An 18182-nucleotide genomic window follows, 5' to 3' on the forward strand; every position below is an offset into this window, starting at 1 on the left:
AGGCAAAAAGGGCAGAACGGAGTAGAAGCATAGGAACGGCACACAGGGCGTGGGACGTGTCTAGCAAACAGACTGGAAGTGCAGCCTGAAAATCAGAAAATAGTGTCTGTTCTAATACCAGTGAGATGTTGATATTAAGTAATAGGTCAGATGCGCTCTCTCTCTCAGAGACTGCGTCTTCAGGCAGGACCAATATACGAAGCCCCTTAGTGAATATGTGTCTGGGAGATAGGGGACTGGAGGGCAGAGGACGTGGATCTTAACAGGTGATAAGAGGGGCCCCAAAAGAGGAGATTAAAGCACTGGAGGTGATTTATGCAGTTCCTACTTCATGATATTGCTGCAGGTGTTTTGCCTTCTCTAAAAACAAACAAGCAAGGATTGCTAGGTCACTACATTAGCAGATGACAATTATTCAGGATAAACGAACATCTTCAGAGACCTGTTCAGTTTCTGTACCCGAGCCTTAAGTAGAGGTAGAAAACATTCAGAAACATGACCCCAAAATGAAGTCTTGGGTGCCATGGAAAGCTGTGCTTTTTAAATAATGGGTTCTTTAAGGTGCAGCCCCTACTCTCTCCATTTCAACTCAAGAATGAATATCTGTGGTCACTCTTTCTGCTTTCTAGTCTGCCTCCTAGAACTGGGGATGTTTAATATGGAATCCAATGTTCAAGCTGAGTGATAGGCAATCCAGCAAGATTTTTTTCTTTTTTAAAAATCTTTGACAAGGTAAATGCTGGTTTTATGAGCCTGGTGAATTTCATCAGCATTTTTCCTGAGTCACTAGGCTTCATCGTCAAGTAGATAGCATTTCACAAGATGGAATCCTATCAACTTGAGGTGTGTAAGTCTTTTACATCTTCCTGCATAGTTTCAAATCATAGTCCTTGAAAGAATAAGGTCCTCCCAAGTAGCTCGGATTGTTCTTGAAAAGTGTAAAGTAGGAAGTAAAAAGAAACATTTTAAAAAGACAAGTTGATGGATGCTCACATAAGGGTGACTCTCCATCAGTATTCTAGGATACAATTTTCTAATTCCTGACAATACACTCAGTGACAAGGTTCTAATACCGAGTGTATATTTACATAAAACCAATTACACTTAAAAAATGAAAATCAGCTTAGAAAGAAACTAGCCAAATTTTATTATTTAGAGGACTAAAGGGAGCGTCAGTGACATGAGAAAACAATATTTTTACAGAAATCTGCTAGAGAGCATACAGCTTTTCTCTACTAGACAGGGCATCTAGTGAATATGTTCTCGAAACCAATCTTATATATCTGTGTTTGAAGAATTATTAAAAGTGGCTTAAGTGGTATGGTTTTAATGTTAGTAACTGTGCTGAGACTGCTATATTATCATCTTTTGGTGATAGATGAGGATTATAATAGCTGTGAGTTTACTTATGAAGGTGGTCCTGAAAGAAGCCATTGAAAAAGGTAGAGAAAAAAGTCACCAGAGGAAGAAATGCTATTTAATAATTTAGTTACCAAGTGAAGATAACTTCTGTCCATGAAGCCTTTGTTAATGAAAAAATTAATTTCATCAATATCGATGATTAATGAAAGAACATTCATTCATTCAACAAATATCAAATGTCTTTTATATAACTAGCAATGTGCGAGGTATTGGGGCTAGAACCATGAGATAAACAGACATCAACTCTCACCTTATAGCATTTATTTATTTACCTGGGAAGACAGATAACAGCTGTTCATTAAAACTACTACCAAAAATCCATAATTATATCCATCACATAAACAGAACCAATGACAAAAACTACACAATTATCTCAACAGAAGCAGAAAAGACCTTTGATAAAATTCAACATCCCTTCATGCTAAAAACTCTTAATAAACCAGGTATTGATGGAATGGATCTCAAAATAATAAAGGCTATCTATGTGAAACCAATAGTCAGTCAATATCATACTGAATGGCAAAAGCTGGAAGCATTCCCTTTGAAAACCGGCACAAGACAAGGATGCCCTCTCTTACCACTACTATTAAACATGGCATTGGAAGTTCTGGCCAGCGCAATAAGGCAAGAGAATGAAAAAGAAAAGGTATTCAAATAGGAAGAGAGGAAGTCAAATTGTCTCTGTTTGCAATAGACAAAATTCTTATTTAGAAACCCCAGTGTCTCAGCCCAAAAACTCCTTAAGCTGATAAGCAATTTCAGTGAAGTCTCAGGAAACAAAATCAATGTACAAATATCTGAAGCATTCCTATACATCGGCAATAGAAAAGCAGAGAGCCAAATCATGAATCAACTCCCATTCACAATTGCTACAAAGATAATAAAATACCTAGGAATATAGCTTACAAGGGACTTGAGGGACCTCTTCAAGGAGAACTAAAAACCACTGCTCAAAGATATAAGAGAGGACATAAACAAATGGAAAAACATTCTGTGTTCATGGATAGGAAGAATCAATATTGGAAAGCAAGTTATAGATTCAATGCTATTCCCATCATCAATGCTATTCTGTGACTTTCTTCACAGAATTAGAAAAAAACTACTTTAAATTTCATATGGAACCAAAAAAAGAGCCTGTATAGCTAAGACAATCCTAAGCAAAAAGAACAAAGCTCGGGGGCATCATGCTACCTGACTTCAAACTATACTACAAGACTACAGTAACCAAAACAGCATGGTACTGGTACCAAAACAGACATATAGATCAATGGAACAGAACAGAGACCTCATAAATCACACTACACATCTACAACCATCAGATCTTTAACAAACCTGACAAAAACCAGTAAGGGGAAAAGGATTTCCTATTTAATAAATGGTGCTGGGAAAGCTGGCTAGCCATATGCAGAAAACAGAAACTGAACCCCTTCCTTACACCTAATACAAAAAATAACTCAAGATGGATTCAAGACTTAAATATAAAACCCCAAATCATAAAAACCCTAGGCAATACCATTCATGACATAGGTATGGGCAAAGACTGCATGACTATAACACCAAAAGCAACTGCAACAAAAGCCAAAATTGACAAATATGATGTAATTAAACAAAAGCTTCTACACAGCAAAATAAACTAGCATCAGAGTGAACAGGTGCCCTACAGAATGGAAGAAAAATTTAGCAATCTACCCATCTGACAAAACTCTAATATCCAGAATCTATGAGGAACTTAAATACATTTACAACTAAAAAAACAAACGACCCCATCAAAAAGTGAACAAAGGATACGAACAGACACTTCACAAAAGAAGTCATTTATGCAGCCAACAAACATATTTAAAAAACTCATCATCACTAATCATTAGAGAAATGCAAATCAAAACCACAATGTGATACCATCTCACACTAGTCAGAATGGCAATTATTAAAATGTCAGGAAACAACAGATGCTGGTGAGGCTGTGGAGAAATAGGAACATTTTTATACTGTTGATGGGATTGTGAATTAGTTCAACTATTGTGGAAGACAGTGTGGCGATTCCTCAAGGATCTAGAACCAGAAATATCGTTTGACCCAGCAATCCCATTAAAGGGTATAGAACCAAAGAAATAGAAATCATTCTACTCTAAAAACACATGTACACATATGTTTATTGCAGCACTATTTACAACAGCAAAGACTTGGAACCAACCCAAATGACCATCAATGATAGACTGGATAAAGAAAATGTGGTACATATATACCATGGAACACTATGCAGCCATAAAAAAGAATGAGATCATGTCTTTTGCAGGGACATGGATTAAGCTGGAAGCCATGATCCCCAGCAAACTAACACAGGAAGAAAAAAACCAAACACTGCATGTTCTCAATCATAAGTGGGAGCTGAACAGTGAGAACACATGGACACAAGGAGGGGAAAAAAACACACTGGGGCCTTTTGAGGGGTGGGGGGACAAGGGGAGGGAGAACATCAGGACAAATATCTAGTGCATGCAGGGCTTAAAACCTAGATGATGGGTTGATATATGCAGCAAACCACCATGGCACATGTATACCTATGTAACAAACCTGTATACTTTGCACTTGTATCTCGGAACTTAAAGTAAAAAATAAATCCATAATTATTAATTTGAATAAATGCTATGGAAGTAAAAATGTGACTATATAAAACTAAGTAACAGAGGACCTCACCTATCAGGGTATTAGAGAAGGTTCGGCTGAAAAATAACATCTAAGCTGAAATTTAAAAGACACTCTGCAGGAAACCAGCCAAAAGGTTGTTGAATTGTAAGGTCCTAGGTGGACATTTTTGCAATTACCCTTCTCTGTAACAGGATTATTCACAGATCTACCTTCTTCGATATCCTGGGCTATGAAACCATGTTTGGAAGAAACAGAAAGCAGCTTCTGTAATTTATACAAGACTTCCTCTGAGGTCAGAGCCATGTAACTGCAGTTAATTGCATTCTACCACACTTACAGGGCCAATGTGGTAGATGGAAGGTTCACTGGTCTAGGGGCTAAAAGAAATAAGTGCTGGCCTCAGCTCCATTGCCAGTCATGTGTCCTTGGAGAAGCCATTTTCCCTCTCTCCCTGTCATCTGTAAATCTGCAGCTATGATATTTGAATCCCACACTGGCATTCAAGGTCATCTATAACATAGCACCTGTCCATCTGTGTAGGTTTACTATTAGTCAGTATATCAGCTAGTCGTCAGATGAGCTACTAAATGAAAATTACCCAAATATGTACATCATGCTTTTTAATGTTTTTATGGTTGTCCTCCATGATACATCTCAAATGTCAAATTTCCCTTATAAAACTGCTTTTATTGCTAAGAAAGCCCCTTAAACATCATCTAGCCCAGGTATAGCAGCTCATGACTATAATCCCAACACTTTGGGAGTCTGAGGCAGTATTGCTTGAGCCCAGGAGTTCAAGACCAGCATGGACAACATAGTAAGACCCTATCTCTACAAAAATAAAAGTTAGCCGGGCACAGTGGCATATGCCTGCGGTCCCGGCTACTCAGGAGGGTGAGGCAGGAGGATTACTTGGGCCTGGGATGTAGAGGCAGCAGTGAGCCATGATCATGCCACTGCACCCTAGCATGGGTGACAGAGTGAGACCCTGTTTTGAGAAAAATAAAATTTAAAAAGTCACTTGTGTTTCTAGCTCCCACCTTTCCCACTCAGAAAACTCGAGGCCTGGTAACCAAAAGAGACGTTTCAAAGCCATATATCTGAGAAGTGACAGAGCTAGGCTCTAAAACAAATTCTGTGAATTTCTAGGTCATTTCTCTTCACACTACACCAACATCAATTGTTAGGATTCCCTAAGCCCTCTGATCCTGCATTTGTGTCTTTCATAATCTATACTGCGTGTGTCAAGAGTTGGCAAACTATGGTTAACGGGCCAAAGTCAGCCTGCTACTTGTTCTCGTAAGGCCCACAAAATTAAAATGTTTTTACCTCTTAAAATTACTGGAAAATAAAGAAGAATAGTTTGTGATGTACAAATTATGTGATATTCAAATTTCATTGTCCATAAATAACATTTATGGAACACAGCCCTACCCATTCATTTATGTCTTGTCTATGACTGCTTTCCTGCTGTAACAGCAGAGTTGATAAATTAGGACAGATCCCATAGTTCACAAAGCCAGAGATATTGATTATCTGGCCATTAAAAAAATCAGTTATCTGATCTTTGGTATACGTCATTATGTATGTACTTATCTTCCTTGACCTTCCTGTGGCAACCCCTTCACCACACCAATTGGTGTATTCACACAGAGGCACACAGGCAGGAACAAGGCTCTCTCACTATTCTATCTTGAGTAGTCAGTTAACCATTATTGAGCATCCATGTGTCAGAAACTATAATATTAATTTATTACTCCTCACAAAAACCACACAAGGCTTTTTACTATTTGTATTCACATTAATAGATGAAGAAAGTAAGCACAGAGAAGTTTAACTAGCACAATGTCAAATACATCACCTTTTGAATTCAAACAAATGTTATAACCATCACGAATATGTCTGCTGACCTCTGAGAGCTTTAGTTTGAGAATGCTAGGATGGTTCATTTTGTTAGTCAATATCCTCAAACTAGATGAAAAGTCATAGTTCTGTTTCCACCCTGAAGAATCCTTGTTGGACATCTAGGAATTCCTGAGGCCCAAAACACAGAGGCAAATTTCTGGAGGCTTTCTACACAGGGAAAGAAAAAAAAAAAAGATGTGACTTGGGGGAAATGATTTCAGAGTCACAGAACTGGATCCTACTATCTCCGATTTCAGTCTTATAAACTCATTTAATTTCATATGGCCTCCATTTTGCTTATTGTAAAATACAGAAATAATCATAAAACCAAGCTAGGTGATATCAGATGTCTCTTCCAGTGCTAGAGATGCAACGGAAGGACTGACCAAGAGAAGTTTCTAAAAAGAACTTCTGACAGCTAGCTGCATGTCCAGGGAAGAAAAGCAGATGGGGAGGAGTCAGGGGAAAAGAACCATTGACTGTGCCCAACACCCACTCACAAATTTCAGGTCTGGAGGGCCCACATCCCCAACGTTTGAAAAAATGTTTCGGGAGAGTGACTTGAAATTTCTGAGAGGCATTTGATGGGCACTTCTCCAAACTGTCTGATGCCACCCACAGTTGGGGCTCTAACACAGCCCACAGAGGAAGTTTAAGCTTGGGTGTAGAGTAAGCAGTCTGATTCTCTTAACCTGCTGCCAGGGTGGGATGCTATCAAGCACAGCGGAGAACCAAAGGGAGGCCCTGGGTCCTGAGCGTTAAGGCAAAGCTGAAGAAATGGGAAGCTAGAGAAGGTCCAGAAGCTCAAAGGTAAAAGCACCAGCATAACCATTTGTGGCTAAACAGATAAATAAAACCACCTTCCCTAGTATAGGAAACAGAATCATCACATTTAATAAAGGCACCAGTTAGCAGGTGGTCTGTCCCTTGCCTCACCTCTGACCGCTACAGCCTCTCTCCTCCAAGGCCATGCTGGAAGCTCATCCTAAATTTTGGTTTCAAGTGTAAAATGAATTTGTGCAATGGCTTATGTTGTTATTTGTTCCAGATTCCGTTTCTGTGGTATGACCCTGATTGGGGCACAGAACAGAATGCAAGAGTCTAGAAACTGCCCTAACATTTCTCCATGGTTGCCCTTGTCATAAATAAGCTGGAGCTCTTTGACATGTTTCAAAAGCGGCTAGACCGTATTTGTTTTCAAAATCCTTTTCACTCTTTGTGAATAAATTAAGATGCTTCCTCCTCCATGAAGCCATGTCCAATGTTCTCTTCTTCCTTTCAACTCCTTCAGCACTTTGCTCAGTTGAGTTGCAGTGCAGTGATCTTTCTTGCTCAGCCTTGTATTTCAGTATAAATGTTCTAGACCATGACCTCCCTGAGAAAAGAGAACAGTGTAGAGTACGGCTTTTGGAAAGCCTTCCTTCTTAACCATGACTTGTTAGCCCTTGGACAAGTTATTTCACTGGGCCATACATAGTCTTCATCCTTAAATCAGAATAATGATGCTTCCTTATCCTGCAGGTACTCATAAGCATCACATGAGAAAACATGTGTAAAGCATTCAGACTAGTTCCTGGCACATAAAAAGTGCGCAACAAATGTTGCTAACTTTTCTTTATCATTTGCATTCTTTGAAAAGCCAAGCACAGGGCCTTGTGTACACTGAGTGCTCCATAAATATCATGGTTGGGTGAAATAAATTGCTGAATCACTACCTTGTCTGTTTGACTTCCTCTCACATTGGATCCAACCAGGAAATTATTAATTATTCTGACTTCCCATGCAATGATATCAACAAAGTAATTACTCTTTCTGTCTTTTATAAAAAATTAAGATGATCTTTAATATTTACATCTAGTTTCCTACATCTATTACATGTGTTAAGAAGCCATTTGTCTAAACTGGTAGCACACTAGCATTTTCTAGGTTATGGGCATTAATATATATTGCAAAATGATACAGTAGAATCCATTTAAGACTTGAAGACATAATATCACTCTAGGGAAAATAGTTTGCCCATTCCTCAGAGGACTTAAAATGGCTAAATTTTCAAGAAAGGATCAAAATTGTTATTACCCTTGTTGCTCTAGGAGCCAAATTTTGAAGAGTTTATCTTTGCCTTTGTCTGGCTATTCTCTATCCATCCATCAATATCCCCATTCCCAGACACTCACGTCCCCTAAACTTCCCCACCGAAATGGCCCTCTGAGTGCACTAACTGGGCAGCAACCTAGTTTTAAACCTCTTTCACATCCTCTGTATTTTCCTGTGTTCCAGGCCCTCAGAACTTTCTGTCTGCCAGCTGACCTGATAAACCAAACCAAGTTAAAAAATGAACATATGCTAATGATTTGTGAGAATTAACAACAGCTCCTTCCTGGATATTTCATTTTATTAGCGTCTACTAGATAGAATTCCTTTACTCAAACGAATGGTTCTAATAGTGAAAGTTTCAGATCCTATGTTTGCCAAGGAATAAATGCTTTGAACCTGGGAATGTTTTGCCCACCCTCAAATCACTGTATAGACTGCTGCCTACAATACGCTTGCCCTTGATCACAAAAGCATTTTCTTTGCTTCAGCTGCCAGGAATTTTCCCCTTCTACATGCTCCCTTCCTTCTCCTGAAATTCACTAGAAAGTTTCAGATAAGGCGGAAACGTGATTTACTGAAAGCTTTGTCTTGTTACTGTGTATACTCTTGGCTGGGCAGATCAAAGGAGAATCACAAATATAAATATAAAATACCTAGCATTCAATGCAGTCTCCACAAAGAGATCCTACAAAAATCACTTGAGGCATCAAGGACGATGAGCAACTGTCTTATAAGTTAAGTCAATACACTGGAAAAGTACATCAGAAAATGGACTGTTTAACAAGAACTGCTGAGAACCTAATCATTGATTAGTTTAAGTCTTCAAAATATGTATCGCCTAAAATGCATTTTGTAACCTATATGTGTGCATAGAGGGTGACAGAGTGGGGAGGCCGGGGAGAGAGAGTGAGACAGACAGAGAAAAAGAGAAAGATTTTGGAAGAGGAAGAAAGAAAACTGAAAATAATCCCACTGCACTTAATGAGGCCCCACTGGACTAGTCCTGAATCCAAATCCAAATCTCAAAGGCAGAGGCCGAAAGCTGACATTCTCAGAATCTAGTCCATCCCAGTGGGTCAAAAAACACCTGACATTTATTTCCACTAAATCTCAGCTGTATCTCTAGGGAACAGAAATCCCTTCCTTTAAAAAGTGGAAACAGCTAGTATAGAACTCCACTGGTATTGTTAGCCACCGTTACTACCGAGAATTAGAGCCAAAGTGATAGACAGCTAAGGGAGTCGTAAGTGATGTCAGATAGGATTCTGGAACCCACAGAAAGTCAGGGAGAACATTTGCCACAAGAGGGAGCAGTAGAATTTGGGAAGATGGGAGACCATTTGGTAGGGGTTATGATGAGGGGTCCAACTATGAGATATGGGAAGTTATGATGAAGGATTTAACTAGAAGTATGGATGATATTTGGAAATTATTTTAGCAAAACACATTTATCCTTGGAGGCAAAAACAAAAAGATAAAGGGACAAGGAAGAGTAGGGAGATGATAGCACACTGATTCCTGAATTCTTAGCAAATATAAGGTGACAATTTAATATTTACTTGAAAGCAACATATGCACATACTACAGAAATATAAAACATGCAACACATGTGCTTTAACAGCCTCTTTTAGAGGCTGCATTTCTTTTTCCTGATTTAATTTACATTTCAGTTTCAATTTTGTTTATTTCCATGTTTTTAGGGCAGACTCCTTCTTATTTATATATTATTCTCCCTCTACCTAAAGGCATCATGAAGAAAAAACTCACAGAATTGCACTATAATAAAACAGACATGAATGTCCCAAAATGCACTTACTTTGAGACAACCACATCTATGAGCTAAATGAATGCTTTGACTTACTTTTTAAAGGGGAACTGCAACTTCCTTGGATCTGCAGAGCTTTTCTCATCATTTATTTTGTCAAAGAAATAGACAGAATACTAAGAGGAAAGGAATTACGCATTTATTTTGCAAGTAAATAAAACTCTATTTTTGCCTGGCAAAAGCATGTTAAACATAGCTTTTTAACAAATGCTGAAGTTCTCTTGGAATACATGTTATTTTCTTCAAAACATAAGCTTAATAGAGCAATTCACCTAATTCCCACAAATAGTCCTATAGGTGTTACTGACTATACCTCACCTTCCTTTTGTAATTTTATTGGGAGTCAAAGCACTGTTACTGCCATGCTCTTTTCTTCCCCTGGTCAACAAAAGGGCTATCTAGTTCTTAACCTGAAACATTACAGTAGAAACCATCATATAATAATAAAGTAAACAGATAGGTAAATAAATAGGAAATATGGCCTTCACGGTATTTTAGTTCATTACTCTCCTCTTTCACCCTGTTAAGCTTTCAAGACAGAGTAGATTAAGTCTGATCATCATGGACACTCTCACATCCCTTGCAGCCCAATACAGCTCAACAATACATAATGGTTTATCTCTGCCCAGTTTTTTTTGTTCCTGTTTTTCTAGGAATTAATCATTCCATTTTTTAAAAAGACAACAGCCATTTTAAAGGGAAAAAATCAAGGCTCCTTTTATAGCAGGTGTGAGAAATCTTAAAGAGGCCTGAGATCCAAATGGAATTCTTTAAGCAGGCAGAATTTGTAAAATGAAAGCCATCTAAGAGCACACATCTTGCTTCTTGAAGAAATAAGTGGGTCCTCCCCCACCTTCTCACTCACAAGGCCCCAAAGATGGAGCTAGTTTTCCCTTCCTTCCTCCTTTCACACCCGCCTAACCTCCCAATTAAGCAAGTTTAGCAAACCCAGAGAGCTCAATCCAAGTAACACAGGATTTGAAAGAGGAACCTGAAACCAATCATCCCTCTTCCGGCTTTGTCTTCTTATTTGAAATTAATGAAACATCTTCCTTTTTTTCTGACTAGCTGCAGGAGTAGCTTTGAGAGAGAAAGAGAAACCGTGTGTGTGTCCGTGTGTGTGTGTGTGTGTGTGTGTGATGGTGGTGACATGGGAAATAGAGGTATACTTTCAGAATTCTCTCCCGGTGGCTCCCTCGTTCCCTTGGGAAATCTTCGCACTAGTCTCGGATTGTGCATGTTCAACTGCTCCTATCTGGAGATACTCCAGCAATGCCTTTAACCAGATCTGATCAGAAATCTCCACCTACTCAGCTAGAGGCTCCTCCATGATCAGGACGCTTGTACTGTCTTCACCACATCTGTCATTTTTAAAAAAGCTTCTTCCACTACACCTCCCACTGATATCCTTTTTTCTCTTTTTAGTCTTTACACCTCCAGCAGGACAAAGTTTGTATTGTTATATTCACAACCACTAGTAGCTGACTAGCAGGAGATATACAGAGCGCCTTCAGAGAAGCCAGGTTCAGGGGCTTTAAAAGGATACCTAGTGCAAAGCATGACTTTCCAGTGACTGCATACAACATGCACATTACTCTCTTCTAAAAATGCTTTGTTAAATTTCATCACCCTTGCTCTCAACTCAACCACTGCCACTCTGGAGAGGGAAATACGAATTGCCAGCCCAAGCCATTCATCAAACAGCAACAGAATCCACGGCGGGGGAGGGGGCCGGGGGGTGATGCAGGGGGTGGTTTTAAAGAATCAAGGATGCACACATACTATATTTTCAAGAGCATCGCCTGGGCGGATTTGCTTTCTTTGGCCGGCTGTCCAGTTATAAGACCGCCCTCGTCTTCATTAAGGAGGAGCCAAAAAGGATATCTTCACATCTCAGAACACAGAGCATTTCCCCCAAGAGCCAGCAAAGCTCCAGAGGCAGAGAATGCAGCTGCAAAGTTCACTTCCAATCTCTTGGGGAAAGATGCCTGGGTGTGCAGAATCCCCGAAGCACACCAAGGCACAGTGCCCAGAGACGTGGACCCTGCAGCCCACTCCCCGCTACCCCCTACATTTCTTCCTCCTCTCTGTTCCGCCACACCTCCCTCCTCTCCGCAGTCCGTGGTGAATGAGCACCCAATGCCCGCTGGAAAAGAGGGGGCTCGGAAGTGTGGCCTTGGGGAAAGACCCCAGGGATTACCGGGAGGAGGGATGGCCGTGAAGAAGAGTCCAGTGGGTGGGGACGGCTGGATCCCCAGCAGCGCTGCGTTCAGGGTGGACTTAGCTCTTCGCGCCCTGAATCCACCAGCGCGGTGCAGGGTGCAGCATCTCTCCTTAGCAGCCCTTTCTTCCTCCGGCAGGCAGCCTGCACTGCCAGGCAGGCACCCTCACGCCCAGACGCACCAGCTCGAGCAATTTCACTCTGAGCAGCGTGGACACCCAGAAAAATGTGCAGGCGCACACACACCACATCTCTCACACACACACAATTTAGAAGCCGCTCGTTTGCCAAAGCAGAGGGAAGTGTAGCCTTATGAGCAGTAAATGGAAAATAGTTCTGGGTCTCGGACCAAATGCCTTCTGCCTGCCCATCCTAAGATCCTACCTGGTTTGGGGAGTGTGAATGGATTCTTCTCCGTTCCTCCACGCTAGTAGGAAACACGGCGCACTCCCTCCTTTTAAACAGCTCCCGATCAGGAAGAGGTCGCTCCCATCTTCTGTGGGAAGCACAAAGCAGGCGGCGGCGGCGGCGGCGGCGGCGGCGGGCTGACTCCCGTGCAGCGCCGGCGCGATCGGGAGCGGCGGCGGCGGCGGCGGCGGACAGCGGTGCGCGCGGGCGGGAGGCAGGCGCGGAGGCCGGGAGGCTGGGAGGGCCGGGGCCCGGGCGGCGCGCGCGCTCCCCCCGCTCCCTCCCTCCCGCGCACACTCGCCCGCCCGCAGCCTCGCACTCGCTCACACGCGCGCTCGGCCCCGCGGCCGCCGGGCGCCCAGGGACCCCCTGCGCGCCTCCCCGGGCGATCGCGTCGGGGCACAGCCGGCGCGTTTCTGGAGCACCGAGCGTGTGGGGAGCCCTTCGAGCCTCCCAGCCTCTGCCGCTGAGCAGCTTTTTCGATTTCCTGTCGGCACACGGCCCCGCAGTGCGTTCTGGCCGCGCGCTAGCGCTGTCTCCCGCAGCCAGCCCATCGATGACACGCGCACACAGGCGCTGCAACTTTTCTTTCGAACCCTCTTCGCCTTATCTGCGGACAGAACCCTGACCCCCAACTCGCCTACCCGTTTCCCACCTCTGACTTTGTTAAGCCAGCTATGTTTCTTCCCCCACTTCCTGCCCCTCTGCTAAAGGAAGCTTTCTTTTAGCAAAAGGATTTGGGCATATATCAATGATTTTTTAATCCTCACCTTGTGTTTTTCCTACGCATCAGATATGCACAACTCTACGTTGGCTACCAGATGCTGACACAAGCAAACAGGGATACTGGGGGGAGGGTGTCCCCCCGCCAAGAATAGGGAAAGATTCTCTGTGTTGGTATTTCCCTCAAAGATGCGGCTCACCTGGGAATAAAGATCCAGAGGCTGTTTCCTGTGAAAGCTATGCAGCTTTTAATAAACTACAGTGAGGAGTAAAAGCCGAGGCTTGAGTTGGGAAAGACCTAATGCTTCAATCGACGAACCATTCATTGCCCTTTCCAAGAGAAGCATTATCATTGCCAATACATCACTTCCCCATAATTAATAAAGGAGCACTGCACCAGGCCTTTACACTCTTGACAGTTCATTCATTCTTACAAATCCTTAATGACTTCACGTGGCGAAAGGCTAGACCTGCTGTGGCGTTCACGGGCTCCCAAACCTGGCTGTGCATCAGACACACCTGGGAATGAAGTCAGTTGCTATAGAATCTGAGGCAGAAGCTGATGCAGACTCTCCCGCTGTAGGTCTCAAATGGGGCTCCAAGTTTGTATGTTTAAAACACCAGTTGCTATTGGCCACTAGTGTGGTTTCCAAGGTGTGGGGGTCAGGAGCAGCTACTTGGGGAAGGTGAGAGGAGGAACCTACAGAGCACCAGGCAGAAAGTTTCTTTCGCGGAGATGTCCCCCAGTACTTACAGTGCAACGGGGCAGTCACCACAAATGAGAGCTTCTCACTCCAGGAACCTGTTTGCCTCTGCAACAAAGAGCGGCTGAATCTAAGAAATAGCCTCTTCTGCCTCTACGCCAGTGGCTCTCACTCCTTCACGCATCTCAGAACCTTCTGGCCAGTTTTTAAACATCCCCATGCCTAGGCCACACCCACAAAGTGATTAACTGACTCTCTGCAGGTGGGCCCCAGGCATCATTAATTTGTTTTTAAGATGCCTGGTTGACTCCTACCTGCAATGAAGGTTGAGAACCACTGCTCCAGACCAGTAATCTTCAAACATGAATGTGAATATGAATCACATAGGGGTTGCAGTTTATTTTTCAATAGACCTGGAGTAGGCCTGGGGTCTGCATTTGTAGCAAGTGTTCAAGTGATGCTGATGTTGTCTGAATGAGGACCTCACTAATTAGTTGCGTCTGTTGCCAGCAGTCATGGACCCTGGCTTCGTAGAGGATAAGCCAAGCTGTTTCATGCCTTATAAATTTGCAGGAATCGCTCTTCCTTAAGAACATTTTTCTTTCCTTGCTATAAGTTAAGTTTTCTTGGAAGCTCCTCCCCACATAAACTTTTGGATAGACTGCGCTGACTAGCGGGTATAAACAGAATGACATGTGGGGAGGGATGGAAGGTCACCGTCTCTTTTAGAATATGTCCTCTGCCAAAAATTACATAGAGTCCTTGAATTTCAGGGAGTATCAGAAGCAGATATTTGGCTCACACTCAATGAAAGGGGCTTGGAGAGAAAAGTGGCTGCCTTCTACATGACACTAAGGAAGGTACATAACTAAAGACCCCACTCATAAGAAACAGGACACAGCTAAATGAAGGAAGCTAGAGAACATTAAATGAAAATGTGAGCAGGCCATATCTCATTGGAATAGATTTCGTGGAAAGAGTGTAGCTTCTTATTGCCATTATGAGCCACTCAGTGAAAGCTGAGATTTTCTTGAAATTGTAGGCATGTTTGTGGTATGGAGTGACAAGAGTCCTATTCTTTAAATGTCTATATTCCAGTGATCCCTAAAGTCTGTCTTTTGACTTTTTTTTTTTTTTTTTTTACTTTGACCATTGAAACTGCAGGGCTACATCTTGGCCCTCCTGATTCTTCCTTTTTTTCAAATCGAAACTGCTTTTAGACTGATTTGGATTCTTGGGGAAAAAACAACAACATTAAATGGTCTTCTCTTTATCTATAACTATTGAGAAGCAGCCTGATGACTAGAGATTTAGCATCCTTTTTGGTTCAGTCAGTTTCGAGCCCTTAATTTTCTTTGCCTTTCATTTCTCATTAAAGGCATTTTTATAATGGTTCCAGGGCCCCAAGGCAAATTAAACCTTTCCTCCCTTCTAAATGTCATACATGAGTGGGTTTTTATTGCAGGAATTATCAAAGGCTACATCACAGGCACAAGGCTGAGGAAGACTATGGCTCTAAGAATGGAAAAAGCGAGGCTGCTGCAGTCAATGGTTTTGGAAAGAAGAAATGTATAGAGGAAGGTGGTAATTTATATTCTAACAACAGTCGTGTTTCTTAATCGCAATCTTCCATATTGATTGCCATTCTTTCCTCTGGACTTGGAATTAAGGGTCACCAGTCTCCACTGGCACAATCATTCAGGGGACTCCACAGGGATATCACTAAGATTTAATATAGTCTAAAGATGGTTCTGTTGTTCACAATTTCCTAGGAAACCTTCAGGGGATCAGTTAGCATACTCATTTTCAGACCAAGTGCAAATATTGTGAATTAGGCCCTAATTTTTTTCCAGTCTATAGAAAAATTAGACATGTGATCAGGTTACCAAGATTTTTAAAAATAATATTTTAGTAAAACATTCAATAATTTTTCATCATAGGGAAAACAAGCACAATACTCTATTGAAATTCCTTTCATTTTTACTTTGAATTACATAAATCAGAGGTACCTCTATTGTCTCTCCCATTGCTTGGGGTTCTGAAGGTTGTTAATATAGTCTTAGTCATCCCTGACTTCATTTCTCACTCTGCCAGTCATCACCAGTCACCTATCTGCTCATTCATAGGCTCAGTTTCATACTGATTTCTACATAAGAAAATTTTATTATATAATAGCACCCCTAGCCTGGCTAGTGAGTGGAGCTTAGAATTAGTCATTTTTCCATATCTAAGAACTTCAGGTGGTGGATCATTGAGTTCCCAGTTTTGTTCGTTAGGTTTTCTTTGCTGATGAGTAGACTGAGGGTTCTTTGCTTTGGGGATGACTTTGAGAATTCTTTGTTGACTTCTGAGTGCATTTCCTCCTCCTCCCTGGAGACTTGATTCTGCAGTTAAACTTTTACTTCTCTGTTTTGTTTTGACCAATTGAACACCCCTCTTGTATCTCACCCAATAGTAAGCCCTGCTACTGCGCAACAGTCCACAGACTGGGGGCAGCCTTCCTGGCAGACTCAGTCACAGCCTTCCTCCTCTCTACATTACTGTGGGATCAGCCACTTCCTCTGAGTCGCCAATGAATTCGTCACAGTCTTTGGACATCAGAGGCCTGCAGTTCTACATCTGAGCAACTGATATTAAAGAATTGGACTTGTACAAAATCCTGACACTTCTGCTTTCCATTTCTGCCCCTTATTAAATTAAGGAAATATCCAGTCTCTATCCCACAACTTTACCAATGGTAACTCAATGGCAGAATCGTTATCTAGAGCTATTAATTAGTGGGTCAGAAAAGAATAGCAGATTGGTTAAGAGTCAAGGCTTTAGAGTCAGAATATCTGTGTTGTATTCTCAGATTCAGCTGTGTGACCTTGGGGAAGCTTCTTAACCTCTTAAGTCTCAGTATCTTCAAGGTGTTATCGGAAGGATAAAATGTATATAGGATGCTTGGCATAGTTCCTGATCACAGTAATTGGTGAAGAAATGATATTGCTGTTATTATTATTGGTAAAGTTTCATAAACATGGTATCAATGTAAGTTTTAAAATTTCTATATAATTAGATTCTATGTAATCAGGTCATCCCATTATTGAAATTGATTATGCTATTGTTTTTATTATACAGAGTTCTATGCAATGAATAATCCAGAAAAATATACATATCTACACCAGGAGAGTACTTTTCCCCTCTGTAAGGAAAAAAGCTGGTTGTGCACTTTCTGATTTTGTAAGTACAGAGTGTGGTTAGTGATTGATTAAAAGGGGGAATGAATTCTTCTTTCCTTCACAATATTTCTTTTCCTTTATGTCTGGGTATCAATTTGATCTTATCTCTATTATAAAAAAGGGTAGAATTTTCAAAGACAGCCTTTTAGACAAATTCTGCTACAACTAAAATTTTGGTTGTCACATTAGGTTAATTTTATTAACCTGGAACTTTTTCTGTAGGGCATAAACTTCCCCACTAAGTTTACACAACACACTTTCCTCAACATTGATTTAAGGACTCTCCATCAAACAGGGACTCAAGATAAGTTCCCTGGGGTGCTTTGTACCAGGCAGTTGTTCCCTACAATCCAGTTCAGAAGCAATGTCCCTGTGAGATTACGCTTCAGCCTTTTCCATAAATCTCCTTTCCAAGGCACCCGTTATGATATATAGCTCCCTCGCTGTATTTTCAATTGCTGGTCACTGATTAGACTCTTCTGAGAGCTACTAATGTTTTAGTGGTTACCACAACGTCCAGACAGTAGCCCTTGAAGATGAAACCTAAGGGGAAAATAGACTAAACTTAGGGGTGTTGTAATCCATGATTTCAATGATGCTGATTCTGCTGCTACTGGAAGTGTCTGGAAATAATGAAACTGTCTGCTCTCATCCCTTTAAAAATTCAGACGCATACAGTGTGACCTAAAGAATCCTTAGTAATCACAAACAAATAATGTTCAGAAACTGCATTCTATTTTCTCATTCTTTTAAAAGTATTATCCAGTCACACAAAAGTCATCTTTGGATTTGTTTCAGCATTTCTAAGAGTGTCTTTATCAAAATAAAGGAAAAATTGTTTGTGTAAACATTGAAATTTTTTTGCCATCTCCAATTTAATTTTTATGTAAGAAATCCTTGTGAACTAGTTGGTGCAGCTATGATTACTCTCATTTTACAGACTGAGAAAGAAAGTATGAAAAGATTTGCCAAATCCTGGCTATATACATGTATCAACCGGGTTGTTTAAAAAA

At 41.3% G+C, this 18182-nt stretch overlaps 1 protein-coding gene across 24 annotated transcripts in view; it reads right to left on the bottom strand.

Annotated features, from left to right (window-relative positions):
* The window catches only part of SLC8A1 (solute carrier family 8 member A1), a 388523-nt gene that overhangs the window by 316702 nt on the left and 53639 nt on the right, over positions 1-18182 (bottom strand). For 4 of the 24 annotated variants that reach the window (XM_021670776.2, XM_021670779.2, XM_021670773.2 and 1 more), the window contains exon 1: positions 12498-12599. The exons of 14 other annotated variants lie outside the window; for them this stretch is intronic. The gene's annotated coding sequence lies outside the window, so the exon portion shown is untranslated. Of the gene's footprint in view, positions 1-12497; positions 12602-18182 lie in introns of those variants that run through there. 6 more of the 24 variants (XM_021670782.2, XM_021670780.2, XM_021670769.2 and 3 more) reach the window with 4 other exon arrangements.

The sequence above is a fragment of the Aotus nancymaae genome, unplaced genomic scaffold (assembly GCF_030222135.1).
Source record: "Aotus nancymaae isolate 86718 unplaced genomic scaffold, 86718_ANA_hifiasm-v0.15.2.pri h1tg000057l, whole genome shotgun sequence".
Classification (NCBI taxonomy): Eukaryota; Metazoa; Chordata; class Mammalia; order Primates; family Aotidae; genus Aotus; species Aotus nancymaae.